The sequence below is a fragment of the Pinus tabuliformis genome, chromosome J (genome assembly GCF_031772625.1).
Source record: "Pinus tabuliformis cultivar Carrire ecotype Pingquan chromosome J, CPIR1, whole genome shotgun sequence".
Classification (NCBI taxonomy): domain Eukaryota; kingdom Viridiplantae; phylum Streptophyta; class Pinopsida; order Pinales; family Pinaceae; genus Pinus; species Pinus tabuliformis.
The window spans coordinates 1,520,534,537-1,520,551,413 of record NC_142295.1 but is presented as its reverse complement, the minus strand read 5'-3'; the positions used below and the strand labels follow the sequence as shown (position 1 = coordinate 1,520,551,413).

At 36.2% G+C, this 16,877-nt stretch overlaps 1 pseudogene; it reads left to right on the top strand.

Moving 5' to 3' along the window:
- The first annotated feature begins 15,365 nt into the window (after positions 1-15,365).
- On the top strand, positions 15,366-16,172 carry LOC149233282 (putative pentatricopeptide repeat-containing protein At2g01510 pseudogene; annotated as a pseudogene).
- Positions 16,173-16,877: the final 705 nt, after the last annotated feature.

Genomic DNA, 16,877 nt, shown 5'->3' with positions numbered 1-16,877 from the left:
TTATGGATCAGCCTAGAAAGATTGATGTGGAGGTGGTGTGGATATTTTTTTAAATGAAATCATTATTTAAAAATGAAAATGGGACTAGGCAAGGGAATAAATAATTATGCAAAACTAAAAAGTCTCATAATACTACTCCTCTTTGCCATTGAAAAATGTTGCTGACAACTACAATTTTTTGGTGATTCTAAAATTAGCATTAAATGGTTCAATCAATAGTCAACATGTCACGTGCACACACTCAGGAATTTGTTGGACGAAGTTTTATTATTAAAATCCCAATTTGATTATGTTGTCTTTCGTCACATTTACATGGAAAGGAACCATCTATCTGATAGTCTATCCAAAGAAGCAACAAAACAAGTATTTGGATCTTGGATGATCATAAAAGAGAGAGGACATGATTACTATCAATATTATCATAGACCTTTTGCTGAGAACCAATCACAGGATGCAACTCCTACATGATCCCCCACATGCATATTCAAGAAAATTATGCTTTTTTGTTATACATATGTAATTATTAAGCCGATAACATATGTATTTTTTTTATGTTTCCTTTTTCCATGGACTTGGTACTGGATCCATCATATCTTTTTGGATATTATTACAGTAGCATGATCAACCATGATCACCCTTTTTTGAGATATTCTCATTGAAGCATCTACAACATGTAATTTTCAATATATTATATAATGAAAGTTACAAGTTTTCCTTGGGGGGAAAGGAAATGAAAGATATGAAAGGAAATGAAATTCAAACAAAAAAATATAATAAAAAGCACATTAATATGGTGAAAATCTAATGTCTATTAATAAATGAAATAACAAAATACTATGGAACATAAGTTCGCTAGAATGGTGGTATTTATCTCTTAACAAAGAGATATGGTGGCTATGTGAATTCAAAAAAACTATTATAAGATGATAAAAGAATGGCCTTTTAGCATAAAGAAAGAACCATATAGGTCCAAAACCCTAACCTTAAAAGATGGAAAGTCAAAAGTATTTAAAGCTTGGATGTGATTATTTGGTACATCAACTTCCTAGGGGTGAAAATTTTGCACACAATATTCATTTGGGTTGCACGATATCTCATTGGAAAGAACTATCCAAAGACTACAAATTTTGACTACGGCTATGAGATTCTATGAAAATTCCTGGCCACCAAATTGCCCAAAAACGTCATTTAGGGCCTCAAAATGGCCCTGAAAGCTTGGGACCCATAAATCATAGAAAAACTTCCAAGAAGATAGAGAATTATTAAGGCAGTGGAAGATGTGGGTGGCCACCGATATCCACCCTAATCATGATTACTTTACGAAATGAGTGGAATCCATCCCCATAATACATGCCATTGGCTTAGTTGCTATCAATTCCTTAAAGGAAATAACTCGTACAAGTTTGGCTACCCTAAGAAAATAATCGTAAATGGTGACAACACCTTTCCTCATCAAAGTTAGTTGCTAATTTTAAGAAACACAACATCCTAGGTTATTCATCTACACATCACCCTTAGGGAAATTGCCAAAACAAGTCTTCAAGTAAGAGCATCATGAAGATCACCAAGAAAATCCTTGTAAATAACAAAAGATCATATGGCTCCCCACTCAAATACACCCTTGGGAAAAAAAGATCAACACAAAGAGGTATACAAGGAAGGCTCCATTTAGTTGGGACATGGCATGGAGGTAGTCCTACCTACTCAATTGGAGGTGCCTATGATGAAATTGTTACAGTCCAAGAAAAAAGAGCCCAAGTGTATCTTAGAATTAAATAATATTAGGATAAGAAAAATAATATATTTCATAACATGTTTAGGCCTAAGAATTTTATGGAAGGAGATCTAGTTCTCCATTAGGGAAATTTAGAGGTCAAAAATGGGCCTCAAAGCGAAAAATGCACTAACAAAATTAACTTTAAAAGAACCAATAGGATTCAAGATGGTGATGTCATCTCCGAGAGAAACTATTTTGTAGGGAAAAGAAGAAAATTGCTTTTTTTTATTGTGTTTTCGACTTATTTCCTTGTAGTTTCACTCAAATTTCAATAGTAAAAACCTGTTGGATGTAGAATTAAATTCCACGTCTAATGGATGTCTACTCTTGAAATTTATCCAATGGGCGTCTACTCTTAAAATTTGAGTGAAGCTACAAGGAGATATGTTGAAAATACAATAAAAAAAGTAGTTTCCTTTCTCTTTAAAAATTCACATCTTCTTTTATTATTTTAACTATTATAGCCCCAAAGGTTTTCTCAATTGGTCGAGTTCCAGTTGTTAAAGCACCTTTTCTATTGAGAGGTCACGTGTTCAATTCTCTCGACACTCTTAGGGTCAAGCTCCATGGTTTAGTCGAAAGGAAGTGATCCCCTCGAGTGTTGCCTGGTACAAATATTCCATGGACATAGTGGTCGCTAATCTTAAGGGTCCATGGACCACATAGAAAAAAATATTTTAACTATTATTGTATTATTTTCCTTAGGAGGCTCATTTTAGACCTCAAAATCCCCCTAATGTTATGAGATAAAATACATGAAGACCCTAGCAAGCATGGGGAATTTGGCAACTTGTGCCTAGGCCCATATGTCATAAAAGAAGCATGTGCCCCAATTCCCAACTCTTTCCACTTGGCTAACATTGAGGTACAATGGTTTGATTTTTTTGTCAATGGTAGGCATCTAAATCACTTCATGCAATGCTAAATGCAATCATAAGAGCCTTCCACTAGAATTTCTACCATATACCATAACTTTTCCTTTCCAATTTCCAATTATGTATTTTTCTTCCCTATATATGTCCTTGCCTTTTATTTTTACATATTTGATTTTTACCAAGTTGTTTGGAACTATTTGAAAATGTTTATAACCTTTGCATTTTCTTCCTTGTTTGAACTTTTAGTTCATCCTAATTATTGGGTTTGATTTCCAAATCGAGTTATCCTTCACCTGTTTAAGTTGTTGTCTTGGCCTGATTTCATAATCTAGTCCATTTGCTCAAGCAATCCCTTGATAACTTGTTCAAAATGACACCTTAATTGATTTTAATGTCTAACCCAACTTCTCAAGCAAACACTTTGTAACTTGTTTGAAGTGTTTCATTGGCCGATCTCAAGGGATGGGATGGATTTATTAGATCAGTCACTATTCTTATTATTCTAGATATTGGCTGGGCCTAATTCCAAGATATAACTTGATTCCTCAAATGGGCCCTTTATAACTTATTTGAAGTGTTTCCTTTGTTTATTTCAAATATTGGGTTTGATTCCTCAAATGAGTTGTCCCTATCACTATTTGAATTAATGCCTTGGCATAATTTCAAAGATTGGGCCCGATTCGTAAAATCACTCCCCTTCTCACTATTCAAATTGATGCCTTAGCTTGATTTCAAAGATACACCTGATTCCTTAAATTTGTCCCCCTTCTAATTGTTCAAGTTTATGCCTTGGCTCAATTTTAAATATCATGCCTATCCATTTGAGTTAATTCCTTAATTCAAATTGAAATATTGAGGTCAATTCCTCAAATTGACCATCCCTCTCACTATTTGAACTATTTCCTTGGCTTGATTCCAAAGAAAGGGCTCAATTCCTCAAGTTTGCCCCCATTCTCACTATGTAAGTTGATTCCTTGACCCTATTTCAGTTATCATGCCCAATTCCTCAAATAGGTCCTTCATCACCTAAACTCAATTGTGTTAAAATTCATTCACATTAAAAGGAAAATGAAGGTCCATACTCCAAAGAAACAAATGACCTTATGAAGAGAAGACACCTGGAAAGTAATCTTTACATGGGAAACATAACAAGTTTAATTTGGAACCCAAATATGGCCCTAATTTCATGACATTAAGAGTGTGGTGGACCCAAAGTGCAAGTTAACAAAAAGTTCTATTAATTGTCTATGATATTGAAGGATAAAGAGAGAATGGTGGCCCAAAATATCAACATAACACGAGTTTGGTTAAGTGGCCCACATGAAATTGAAGTTTCCCTTTAATTTCCACAATGATGATCTCTTAAGTGAATGTTAGGAGTGTGTTTCCTAGTGATGTGTAAGAGAACTTATCTTTTACATGAGAGGATTTTCATTTTGAGAGTGGATTTTTTAGTAGCTAAAAAGGAGTGAAATAGAGGTTGAAACTGAAAAAAAATGAAGGTCTCCCTAGAGCATCATGGTTTTGCAGTAACAAATATATTTCTCCTCCTTCCACTTCTCATCTCCTTCATTCTCATTCTTACTCTAAGGTTTCATAATTAACTGACTTTTTAGAGGTAAGTAAGAAGGCCCAAGACAATTATTCTATATTCCAAACCCCTGGCGCATTTCTGACTAATAGAATGGTTATTTTATATTTGATAATTCTATAGTTCCCAACACGTGAATTATTGTTTGATTTATTTTGAAATCAATATCAAGGTTGCTTCCATTGATCAATAATAAATTAAAGCAATTTATTTTGGATTTTTCCTTTCCTTCTATCTTACGTATTGTTGAATAAGCTAATCAATATATGCTTGTATTTCCCATTAGTTTTCTATCCAATGAATTTTTGCTAAGAAATTAGTTTTACCTCCTCCTCTACCCATATTTGTTATTTTTTGAGTTATTTTCCAAGTCGAACTAGCTTATGGTGCCCATAGTTCAGAAGATTATTCCTTTGGTTGAATCCCATTAAATCACTTTACTAGTTTCCCCTTTTTGAATTCCCTCTGTTAGTGTCAGTATTTGCATACTGCCATCAATGATCAAGATTCCTCTTTCATATCATATTAGTGTCCCATTTTAAATTTTTAATCATTCCACCTAGGTCGTCATGCAAAAATGTATTCACTGATGGTAGTCCAAAATCAAAAATTACACTCCCCTCTCAAAAATTTGTATTTGTTGGCCCACCTTCATGTGTCTTGCTGAGCATCCATTGACCATAAAGGCTCATTGCATCATGTTTCATATCAGTCAAAACAAAATGAAGTTCAGTCATTAAAGGTTGCATTAGGTCACCTAGGTTTTATTTTCCCAAGGTCCAAATAAATCACCATCTCATTGCATAAGGTCAGCAAAGTATGAGAGTGAAGCAGATAATAAATGTTTTTAGTTAAATAAGGGTTTACTAGCTTGTAACCATGGTTACTGAAAGTCCCAAATGTGATTTCAACAAGGGAATTTATTCTAGTTTGTAAATTTTTATTTCAAAACATATCTAATAATTTTTATTTCATATATGTAATTTTATGCCTATTATATGTAATAAGTCACCATTTCAGCTGCCTACTCAATTCCATTGCCAATAGTATCCAAACAAAGGTCAAAATCAAGATTGTCAAAGCATCATCCACCTGTCAAAGGAAAAAAGGTCAAAAAGTCAAAGAGCATTAGTATGAAAGTTTAAAAAGTGCCTTGAAACATTAGAGAATGGGTTTGCAAATCATAAATCACAACTCATTCAAGTATAAAAGACCTCAAAGACATCTATGATACCTTCATTTGCACTCCTACACTTTCAAAACCTTGTGAGGCTCCCTCCTAGGGTCCTCTATCAGAACTAAATTCTCTAATTTCAAATACAATAAAACGGGAAATAATTTATTTCTAACTAAACATTTAAAATTTATTTCTTACAATTAAATAGTGAGCATTTCATTTCAATCACTTACATGAGTAATCTATAAATAGGGGAATGTCTGTTCTGATAGCTTGGTTGACATGCCCCTGAGCTCCTGATCCTGCTAGGATGCTCCTCTTGACCATCGACTGGAATTACCTCCCAGCTAACTAGGAAGTATTTCCTAGCCCAGGAAACCTCCACAGATTCCCTAGACCTTCGAGCCCAAGTCCAACCAGATGTAGTGTGTCCAAGATAAACAATACTTTCCTTCTCTCCTTCCTCTCTTCCCCACTTTACTCTCAAACAAATCCTCCAAGACCACAATCAAACCAAAACCAAAAGCAATACCAAGGATCCCACCTTTCCTCCCCTCATCCTTCCCCTTTTATGCCCCTTTCTCTTCTCCACCTCAACCACCTCTCATTAATGTCATAACTACCCCCTCATCCTTACATTTGACTTATCTTCTCCCAATTAAATTTGAGAGGACATTTTTGAGATGAGATATGAATATATAATTTGGTAATTAATTGGAGAGGACCATGTCTTCTCCAAAGTAAATTTGAGAGGAAATTTTAGGGATGAGATATGAATATATAATTTGGTAATTAATTGGAGAGGACCATGTCTTCTCCCAAGTAATTTGAGAGGACATTTTGGGGATGAGATATGAATATATAATTTGGTAATTAATTGGAGAGGACCATATCCTATCAAAATTCAAATTTGAGGAGGTAAGTTGGGAATTGAATAATAACAAAATTTATATCAGTAATAAATTTACAGTTTCACCAATGTAGGTATGTACTAATATTTCTTGATAATTATAAGTCAATGTTCTAAGGTAATTTAAACACTAGTAAAATCTGCATGATAAGATTAAGTAGGGCATTACATACTCTCCTCCTTCAAAAAACTTCGTCCCAAAGTTAGAGTGTAAAAGATACAAGGAGTTTGAAGCAATTTGGCAAGAAGGCATAACAAAATAGAGAGAGAGTTATAGTAGTAAAATTTGATAGTCAGACAATGACATTATGTTCCATCAAGAGTCTCCAAATGATCTATATCCTCCTATCCTTCCTAACCTACTTCTGTTCCCACCCTATCCATCATTTGCTACTATATACAGTGGCATCGGCTATACCAATCTAACCACTGATAAAACCAATATGGCAGAAGCGTCAACTATGTCGACCTAACTTCCCCAGCAAGAAACTGGCAATCATTATCACATATATAGGGGAGCATTTCCACCAATGCCCTCCCACGATTCCAGTTTTGGAGGTTACACGGTGGAAAATACCTCCACCCCTCCTCACAACTAGGGTCAACACCTTAATATGGACCACACTATAGCACTGGTTGGATACTTGTCATCGAATAATCCAATCAAGTAGTCTTGTCACCTGTCATTCACATTTTACCCATGTCATAAGAGTGTGTATCCATAAGATACAAAATGTAATAGAACAATGTACATTATACCTTTCCCCATGAGATGTCTCGAACTTCCCCCAATGGAAGAGTAGATCTTGGCTATCCTATAGTTCTTTCCAATCTATGGGTTAGCTCTCATTCATGCATTTATATAACAACAAGATATATATAGATAAGTGATCTTTAAACATCATGTTATTAAGTCTAGTATCCACGTGTCAATATTGCAGTTCATACTGGAAATAAATCATAATTTCACTAAGTCATTCATTAAATAAATCATATCCACTTGAACCATACATGAAACAACAATAATTCTAATAAGTCACGCACTAGATAATTCATCACTAAGTGAGTCATACATTATGCCATACATCAAACATTTCCATCATCAATATCAAATCCATCAAATGATTTATATAAGTAGTTTCATGTGTCCACCTAAATGCATCAATATTACATAATGTTCATAAATAAATAACATGGAACTTCAAAATAGAACCTTAGCATAGGTAGCTATCTAAGTCAAAAATTGGCATCGCAGATGCTCAAAAAGTGAGGGGTAGTCACGACGTATAGTCTCTGCATCCTCCCAGGTAGCAGATCCTGGGATATACTTGTCCCGCTGGACCTTAACTTGGTCCACCATGCGACGCCTGAGCTGTCAAACCCTACGGTCTAATACTCATAATGGTTCGACCACTATGGTTCCCATGTCCAAGACCTGCAATTCCCTCCAATCTAGTTTGTGAGATTCATCAGAAACATAATATCGTAAAATAGATACATGAAAAACATCATAAGTTTTATGAAAATGGGGTGGCAGTACAAGACGATGGGCAAGTGGTCCAATCTTCTCCTTGATCCTAAAGGGTCCTACGAACTTAGGTGACAACTTCATCCCCTTCCCAAACCGAATGGTTCTTTTGTTGGGTCAGATATGAATAAAAACTTGGTCCCCTACTTCATAACTACGATCAATCCTATGTGAATTAGCATAACTCTTCTATCTATCTTGTGTTTCCTTTAACCTTTGTCGAATCTGCTTTACCTATTCCTCCATTTCTTGAACTAATTCTAGCCCAACTATAACTTGGTCCTCCAACTTTTTCCAACTCAACAACGTCCTACATGGCCTTCCATATAGAGCTTGATAAGGAGGCATCTCGATTGAACTATGGTAACTATTATTGTATGCAAACTCTACCAATGGTAAGTACCTTTCCCATTGAGTCTGATTATCCATGATGTACATCCTAAGCATGTCTTCCATAACCTGATTTACTCTTTCAGTCTTCCCATCTGTTTCTGGATGATATGCAGTGCTCAGGTTCAACTGAGTCCCTAGTGTTGACTGCAAACTTGTCCAAAACCTAGATGTAAATCGAGAGTCTCTATTAGAAATGATCTTTGTGGGTAACTCGTGTAGTCGAATAACTTCAATTGTAAACACTCGTGCCACATCAATAACATCGTAAGTGTATCTTACTGGAATGAAATGGGCACTTTTGGTCAATTTATCAACTATAACCAATATAGCATTGTGCCTCTATGAAGTGAGTGGCAAACCCACAACAAAATCCATGGAAATTAACTCCCATTTAGACATAGGGATGTCATGAGGTTGTAGGATTCCTACTGGATGGCAATGATCAGCCTTCACTCATTGAAATTCAAGACATTTGGCAACAAACTGGACTATGTCGTGCTTCATGCCTGACCAGAAGAAGAGTTTCTTCATGTCCACATACATCTTCTTTACTCCAGGATGTGCACAATAGAGTGCTCTATGTGACTCTTCGAGGATGGTCCTTCTTATACCCTCTTCCTTAGGTATGTAAATTCTCCCTTGAAATATCAATAGCCCATTTGGTTCAAGGACATATCCCTCAAACTTTGGTTCTATCTGCTTCCCACTCTGGAGTGCTAAGATGACCTTTAGATACCAACTATCTTTAAAGAGTTTCTCCAACACACATTCCCTTAAATTTACCTTTAAGGCTACTAGGGAGAAGGTTCGTGGTCTCCTGCTTAGTGCATCAGCCACCACATTCTCCTTTCCCTTGATGTATGAGATCTCAAAATCATACTCACTCATGAATTCGCTCCATTGCCTTTGTCTAGCATTCAAATCCCTTTGAGTGAAGAGATGCTTCAGGCTTTGATGATCTGTTCTTAACTCAAATCTTCTCCCAACGAGGTAGTGTCTCCACAGTTTCAAGGCTAACATCACTGCTGCTAATTCTAAGTCATGGGTAGCATACAAATATTCATGTTTCTTCAATTTTCTAGATGCGTAAGCTATTACTCCACCTTCTTGCATCAATACTACACCTAATCCTTGTGTTGAAGCATTGGTGCAAACAGTGAAGTCTTTTTCCATGTCCGGTACTCGAAGGATCGGGGCACTAGTTAGTAACCTCTTTAGTTCTGTGAATGCAATGTCACATTCATATGCCCATTCATACCTGACCTCCTTTCGCTATAATGTGGTGATGGGTTTTGCAATCCTTGAAAACCCTTCCACAAACCTGCGATAATACCCTTCTAGCCCCATAAAACTACGTACCTCATGAGAATTTTTCGGTACTAGCTAGTCCATTATGGCCTTCACCTTTTCTGGGTCAACTGAAATCCCTTCTCCTAAAATGATATGCCCAAGGTAATCAACTTTCTTTTGAAAGAAGGAACATTTTGACAATTTTCCATACAATTGATTTTCCCTTAAGCAAGTGAATACAACCCTTAGGTGCTTTTCATGCTCCTTTTCGTTCTTGGAATACACAAGAATGTCGTCCAGAAGGGCTTGCAAAAATTTGTCCAAATACTTCCTGAACACACCATTCATGAGGCTCATGAATATTGTTGGTGCATTGGTCAAACCAAATGGAACAACTACGAAATCATAGTGCCCAAACCGAGTTTGAAATGCAGTTTTTGAGATGTCCTCTTCCTTAATCCTCAATTGGTGGTATCCAAATCGTAGATCGATCTTTGAGAAAACCACTGCTCCCTTCATTTGATCAAATAGGTCATCTATTCGAGGTATCAGGTACCTATTCTTTATTGTGGCTCTATTCAAGTCCCTATAATCTATGCATAGCCGCAAGGAACCATCCTTCTTCTTGACAAAAATCACTAGTGTAACCCAAGGTGAAATACTAGGTCTGATAAATCCCAAGTCCAAGAGCTCTTTTAACTACATTTGCAACTCACAAAGTTTTGGGCTTGTCATCCTATAGGGTGTCTTCGATATTGGTTCTGCACCAGGTTTTAGGTCGATTGTGAAATCAATCTCCCTTACAGGAGGTAATCCAGGCAATTCCTTAGGAAAAACATCCTTGAATTATGACAAAATTGGGTGTTGATCTAGGGAGGGTCCTTTCTAGTCACTTACAGCCTCGACCACATATAGCTTGCAACCTTGTCAGAGACAACGTTTTACCTTCATCATGGATATGAATCGTAGTGACACTCCTCTCTTGATTCCAAAAATCTCAATTGGCCTACCTTCATCATCTAAACAAATCACCTTCTTCTTGAAACAGTCTACCAAAGCTCGATGAGCTTCTAGCCAGTCCATTCCAATAATTACATCATACGTCCCCAATGTTGTGATGTATGCCTTCAACTTAGTCATACACACCCCGAGGTTTACCTGACATTGGTCAACACTAGGTCCTACTGCTTGTTTTATCCCAAAAGCCATCTCAACTTGCTTAAAGTCATCGTGCTCATAGGCTACCAACCCACATTTTTCTAATGCAACTAGTGAAATGAAACTATCTGTAGCACTAGAATCAAACAAAATTTTAACTTTTACTTTGTTTATCATACTTGAGGTTTCTACCATGACAGACTGGTGTTCAACTTGCTGGTTATCAACTGCTGCATAGATTCGATGGTGGCTACTTGCCCCCCCCCATTGGTGCTTTTCCTTCTCTACGGTTGTTACCAGATTGGAACTTAGGGCAGTCACGCTGGTAATGAGGTCCCCACATCCCGAACAAGTGATGCGCGGTAGACCTTGAACCAAATGTTGGGGAGTTCTTTGGAAAGAGTTCCTTCCCTTGGGACTCCTACCCCTAATTTTTGTTCCTTTCATATGACCTTAATTTTCACGCTCCCTTGAAGCTGCGAGTGAAGCTACACTAGTAACCATTGAAATCCCCATTGTCAGTGCTCTGGGTACCACCCTGTTTCCATATGGTAGTGGCCTCAAACTTCCTTCCCTATGGAAGGTACGAGGTGCCTTCCCCATAATCCTTGGTTGGTGTGGAAAAATGGCTTTGTTTCCACCCTTTAAGTCTAAGTGTTCTTTGACATAACGAGCCTATTCCATAGCTTCTGCAACTCAAGATGGTTTCCACATCCGAACCATTTCCCTAATCTTAGGGTTAAATCCATAAATAAAACGATCTGCTTGGCGTTGGTCAGTATCCATGTAGGAGACATACTTGACCAATTCCATGAATATAATTTCATATTCTTCTATCATATAATTTTCCTGTACCAAGGCATGGAAGGCTCCTACTTGTTGTCTTCATAATATGCTAGTTGGTACCTTTTCCTGAATCTCTCCTCAAATAATTCCCAAGTAACTGTGTCCGGAGTGAGGTGTATTTGATGCTCTAAGTTACCCCACCAATTCAGAGCACTATATTTGAGTTGGAATATTGCTATTTTAGCTTTTGAATTGGAATTATAATCCCTTAGTGCAAAGCACCTTCTCATTCCTTCTAACTAGGCTTCTGCATGTTCACTGGCACGACCTCCTGCAAACTCCGAGAGCTTAATCTTTTGGAGCTCCCTAGTAATTTTCTCGATTGGAGGTCCTCTATCGGAGTCTCTTGATCCCTCGATATTTCCTAACCCTGAGGGAGGGTGCTCCACTTCCACTTCATTTGTTTGGTGCCCTTTTAAAGTCTCATTAATTACTTCTAGGGAACGCAAGATGAGAGTCAATTCCGGTGAAGGTAATGGATTATTTGTAGGAGGTCCTTGTGATGAATCTCCCTGACCTTGATTTCTTCATGTCCTCACCATTTTGAATTGTCCAAATATCTGCATGATGTGCAAGACTCATTAATCCCTCTTAGGACTTATCCCTCTTAGCTGACTCACATACATGTGTATAACGATAGTCATAAGTTTTCCTTTTACTATGCTCGTAAACAAGCATTATTAGTACTGAGAATATTCCCAAGGATCTACCAAATCCTCTCATGTGTGAGTTCTACATAACTTACAAATTTTCTCTTGAGACTCGCTAGGGTACTGGTGCAATGTACTTGTAAGTCACGCTCTAACACAAATTGTTTTCTTTAGTACCATATCTATAATTTAATATTGAGCTAATTAATAACTTGGTTTAATATATTCAAATAATTAAGTCAAATACTAATGTGAATAATACCCTTTTTGGTCATGTCTTCCTTCTATGGCCATTAGTTGTTCCTTCCCACCCTTTTATATTATGTTTTTAAAATCCTTTATGTCCATTTTATGAATCTTGGGACCCCCTATAGGACATATAAACAATTAGTCTCGCCTCTTGAAGAGGCAGTGTCCTTGAAGCAAGGTTCCTTAGCAATTATCCATGAATGTATATATATGTATGTATATATATATATATATATATATATATATATATATATATATATATATACATACCTATTTGAAATAATTAGTTTAAAGAAGAAAAATTACATTGCCAAAATAAATGTGACTTCTTACTTGCTTCATAGACAAAATCTAAAATATTGTGGGATGAAAGAATGCCACTTTGTGATATTAATAGAATGGAGAATGAAAATTAATATCACTTATATACTTGCAAAACACATAAATCTCAATTTCAAAATGTATTTAACATATAATTCTCATAACTTCTTAACTCATCAAACTAATGGAATTCAGAGAAGCTTTTAGGTCAATATTTGTGATTTAATTTCGATAGATTTAGTTTTTTATTTTTTTTTGAGATGGTTGTGAGGTTGCAAGATTGAGCCATATCTTGAATGAGTGGCATAGCTTTGGTATTCACAAAATGAGTTTAATCCATGCCTAGAGAAATGTGTTTCATACCCAAACATTGTCAGACATGTTTTCAATCTTCAAGGATCAAAGTTTTCAAAGACTCAGAAACATAGAAGGCAGTTTTGTGAAACTAAAAAAAATAACAATGAAGACCAAAAGAGGCTTGCGCAGATTCAAAGATTCCAAGGGATGGCTAGTTAAAGACTCTTTTAGAATACTGGAAATATTGTTTTCCACCCAACAAAATCATTCTAATGGGAAAAGTGCAGAAATAAAATCTGCTATGGAGTCTCTTTTGCCATATGAACTTATTTAATAAATTCTAGATAATCAACCTAAAAAGGTATAACTTGAGATATGAACTTTAATACTTACATGGAAAAGCTCTCCAATTTTTTTGAGATGATATAAAGATGCTCACAAATGGTATATATATAATTTTATCTAATATTATAAATTAATATACATTTTATAATAATAATATTTTATGTTGTCTTTTTTATATATAATGTTTATATATAAATGAGAGAATTTTATTTATAGACAAATGTTGTGATTTATGCATAGGAAAATTACACAGTGGAAGTTTGTAAATAAAAAAAAATCTAGTTATGATTGCTTAACTAGAACTTAGTTGTTTAAAAGAATGAGAATTTTTTTTTTTTTGAAAAGACCAAATTTCATTAAATTACGTGGCCATGGTGAGGAGGCACTGGAACTATTTTGCAAAATTAATGAAATTAGGAAAGTGGAAAAACACTAAACAAGACGATGCAATTAGATTGAAGGAAAGTGATAGGAAAGTTTAAGAAAATTTAAAGCCAAAATTTATGAAAATGGTAGGTAAGCTTCTATTGCGAATCAATTTTAGATTTGTATCAGATAGTCTTGAAAGCTAATGTAGAAAGAGTGTGCAGAGGATACATAGTAAAGTAAGATAGAATATGGAAGATGGTTTCTATGATATTGTAATCAAATTGTTTTATTTTGAAGCACTTTTGCTTCATTCTCTTGGATAAATGTAAAGTAGACACCAACAGGGTTGTTTCAAATAACTGAATCAGATAAATCATATTTCAATATCTTTCCTAGCATCGTAATATCAATAATTTGAAGTGACAGGGCGGTGGTCAGTAGAGAGGGTTCCAGGAAACGAGGTGCAAGTTTAAGGCCCGTCAACTGTCCTCTCCATTTTTAACGTTTTTGCATAGACAATTGCAATTCAAATAATATGCTTTTCTCCCACCTTTTGCACTACGCTGACCAAGAGAGAGGACTAATGGCTTGTTGGAACATTACTCGATTCCAAAATATATCCTTATATCAGTCCCTAATTTCGTTTTCTCTCATTTGTCATCATCTGAAAGTTGTTAAAGCTTCGGAAAATCCCTCAACTTCTAACCGATTATGGTAATTGGGAATAGACAAGAACCCAAATTAGTGAGTCCATCCGTAACTTCTGAGTTTCCAGACTCGCTGTCTGTTTCCACATTAGGGTTGATGGAAAAATAAATAAAGGTTTTCATATTAATAAAATGTAGGGTTTTAAATTTGAATGATGCCCAGATGTTAAACCAATCTAATATTTCAAAATAATCATGACTGTCGAGTCTAGAACTACATAACATTTTTTTTCTTGGCATCTATTGTTGATTGTTTTGAGAAGATATATCATGTAGGTTAAGCACCCTATCTCAGCCTAGTAACAACATTTTTCTTGTAGAGATGAGCATTATTTTTCATCATGTTTAATGGAGATAAATAGGCCTCCATTGGTCTGGCTAACAAAGAAGGCACTTACAGCCTCTCAGATCAGTTTTATGTTTACATGGACATAGATATTCTGAAACATTGTTGTATTAATATAGATGCCAGGTTGAAATGTATTCACTTTAAACATTTGTGATTTATATTGCCGCAACCGTTAAACTAACCTGAAACCTATAGTGGATCTCATGAGCAGCAACAAGTCAAATGATTGTAAATGCCTCAAATTTTAACATTCAAGGATGAAAAATCGATTTCACATCTAATCCGCTCATCATTTTTGTCAAGCATACAGACTTCGTCATTAAACACAAATAAGAACTCGTGGAGCAAAAAAAAAAGCAGAGAAAGAGCAGAGGAGACAAAAGGATCAGAAACCTCGACTTCCTAAGAGAATTGGAAACAACCAGGAGACGTGAAAGGCCTGTTGCCTCTCCTATTTAGAACAAGGGAGACAATTTCATGGGACTATTATTCACTCTGGATTTGAATTGAATGTCTTTGTAGGCAACGCACTTATGGACATGTATGTCAAGTGCAGTAGCATAGAGGATGCCCGCAAACTATTTGATCAAATGCCAGAGCGCGGTGAGGTTTCATGGAATGTGATGGTCACAGGGTATTTGTGGGATGGGCAGGTTGAGGAATCCTTGAATCCTTTTCAGCAATTGCAGAGCATATCTTTTGATTTGTCTCAATTTGCATTTTCGAGCATTCTCAGTGCTTGCGCTAGCTTACAGGCTTTCGAGCAGGGGAAACAACTTCATGCTCTGGTTATCAGAGTTGTTGTCGAGTCAAATGGCATTGTTGGGAATTCTCTTATCGACATGTATGCTAAATGTGCTAGCATAGAGGATGCATATCAGATGTTTGACAAAATTCCCAACAGAAACCTGATTTCCTGGACTGCTATAATCACAGGATATTCGCAGGCGGGATGTGGTGAGGGAGCTTTGGATTTGTTTTCTCAAATGCAGAAGACAGTTGTGAATCCCCATCAAGCAACCTTTGCTAGTGTTCTCAGAGCTTGTGCAAGCCTAGCAGCACTGGAACAGGGCAAGCAAATCCATGACTACATGATTAAAATTGGTTATGAGTCGAGCATTTTTTTTTCTTCAGGAAGTGCTCTGTTGGACATGTATGCCAAATGCAGAAGCATAGATGATGCTGATAAATTTTTCGGTGTGATGCCTGAGCGGAATTTAGTCTCATGGAATGCCATGATATCAGCATATGCCCAGAATGGTTATGGCATGGAGGCACTTCAACTCTTTGAACAAATGCTACAGGAAGGCACAAAGCCAGATCATGTCAGCTTAATTTGATTGCATGACAAAAGATTATTGCATTACGCCGAGAGCAGAACACTATTCTTGCATGGTTGACCTTCTTGCTCGCACCGAGCACTTGAATGATGCAGAAAACTTCATCAATAATATCCCCCTCGAACCTAATGCTAGAATGTGGATGGCTTTGCTCGGTGCTTGTAGAACCTATGGAAATATAGAGCTAGGAGAACACGCAACAAAACGCCTTTTGAATTGGAACAAGAGATGCTGCAAACTAAGAAGCTGATGAAAGACAAAGGAATTAAAAAGGAGCCTGGATACAGCTGGATCGAGGTAAATAACAGGTCATATGCATTTGTTGTTGATGATAGATCACATGCTCAAACAGAGGAAATTTATGCAACATTGGAGAAACTAGTTGAACAGATGAAGATAGCAGGGTATGTACTAGATACAAACTTTGACCTACATGATGTGTTGAAAAGACCATCAACCCCACTATGGGATCTTCTTTGGATGTGTTGGGTTTAGGTTACGCATAATACTTTACTAATGGAATAACTGACGGTTATGACTGTAGATATTATATATCACATAAATTCTCATTTTCTGGAATATACAAGGGCACTTAATATAGTGTGGGACGTTTGTATATATTTTTGAAAGTAACAGGAAATATTAAGGCAATATAACCGAGGAAGAGAGGTGAAAGGAAATCAAATTAGGTCGGTCAAATGAGTG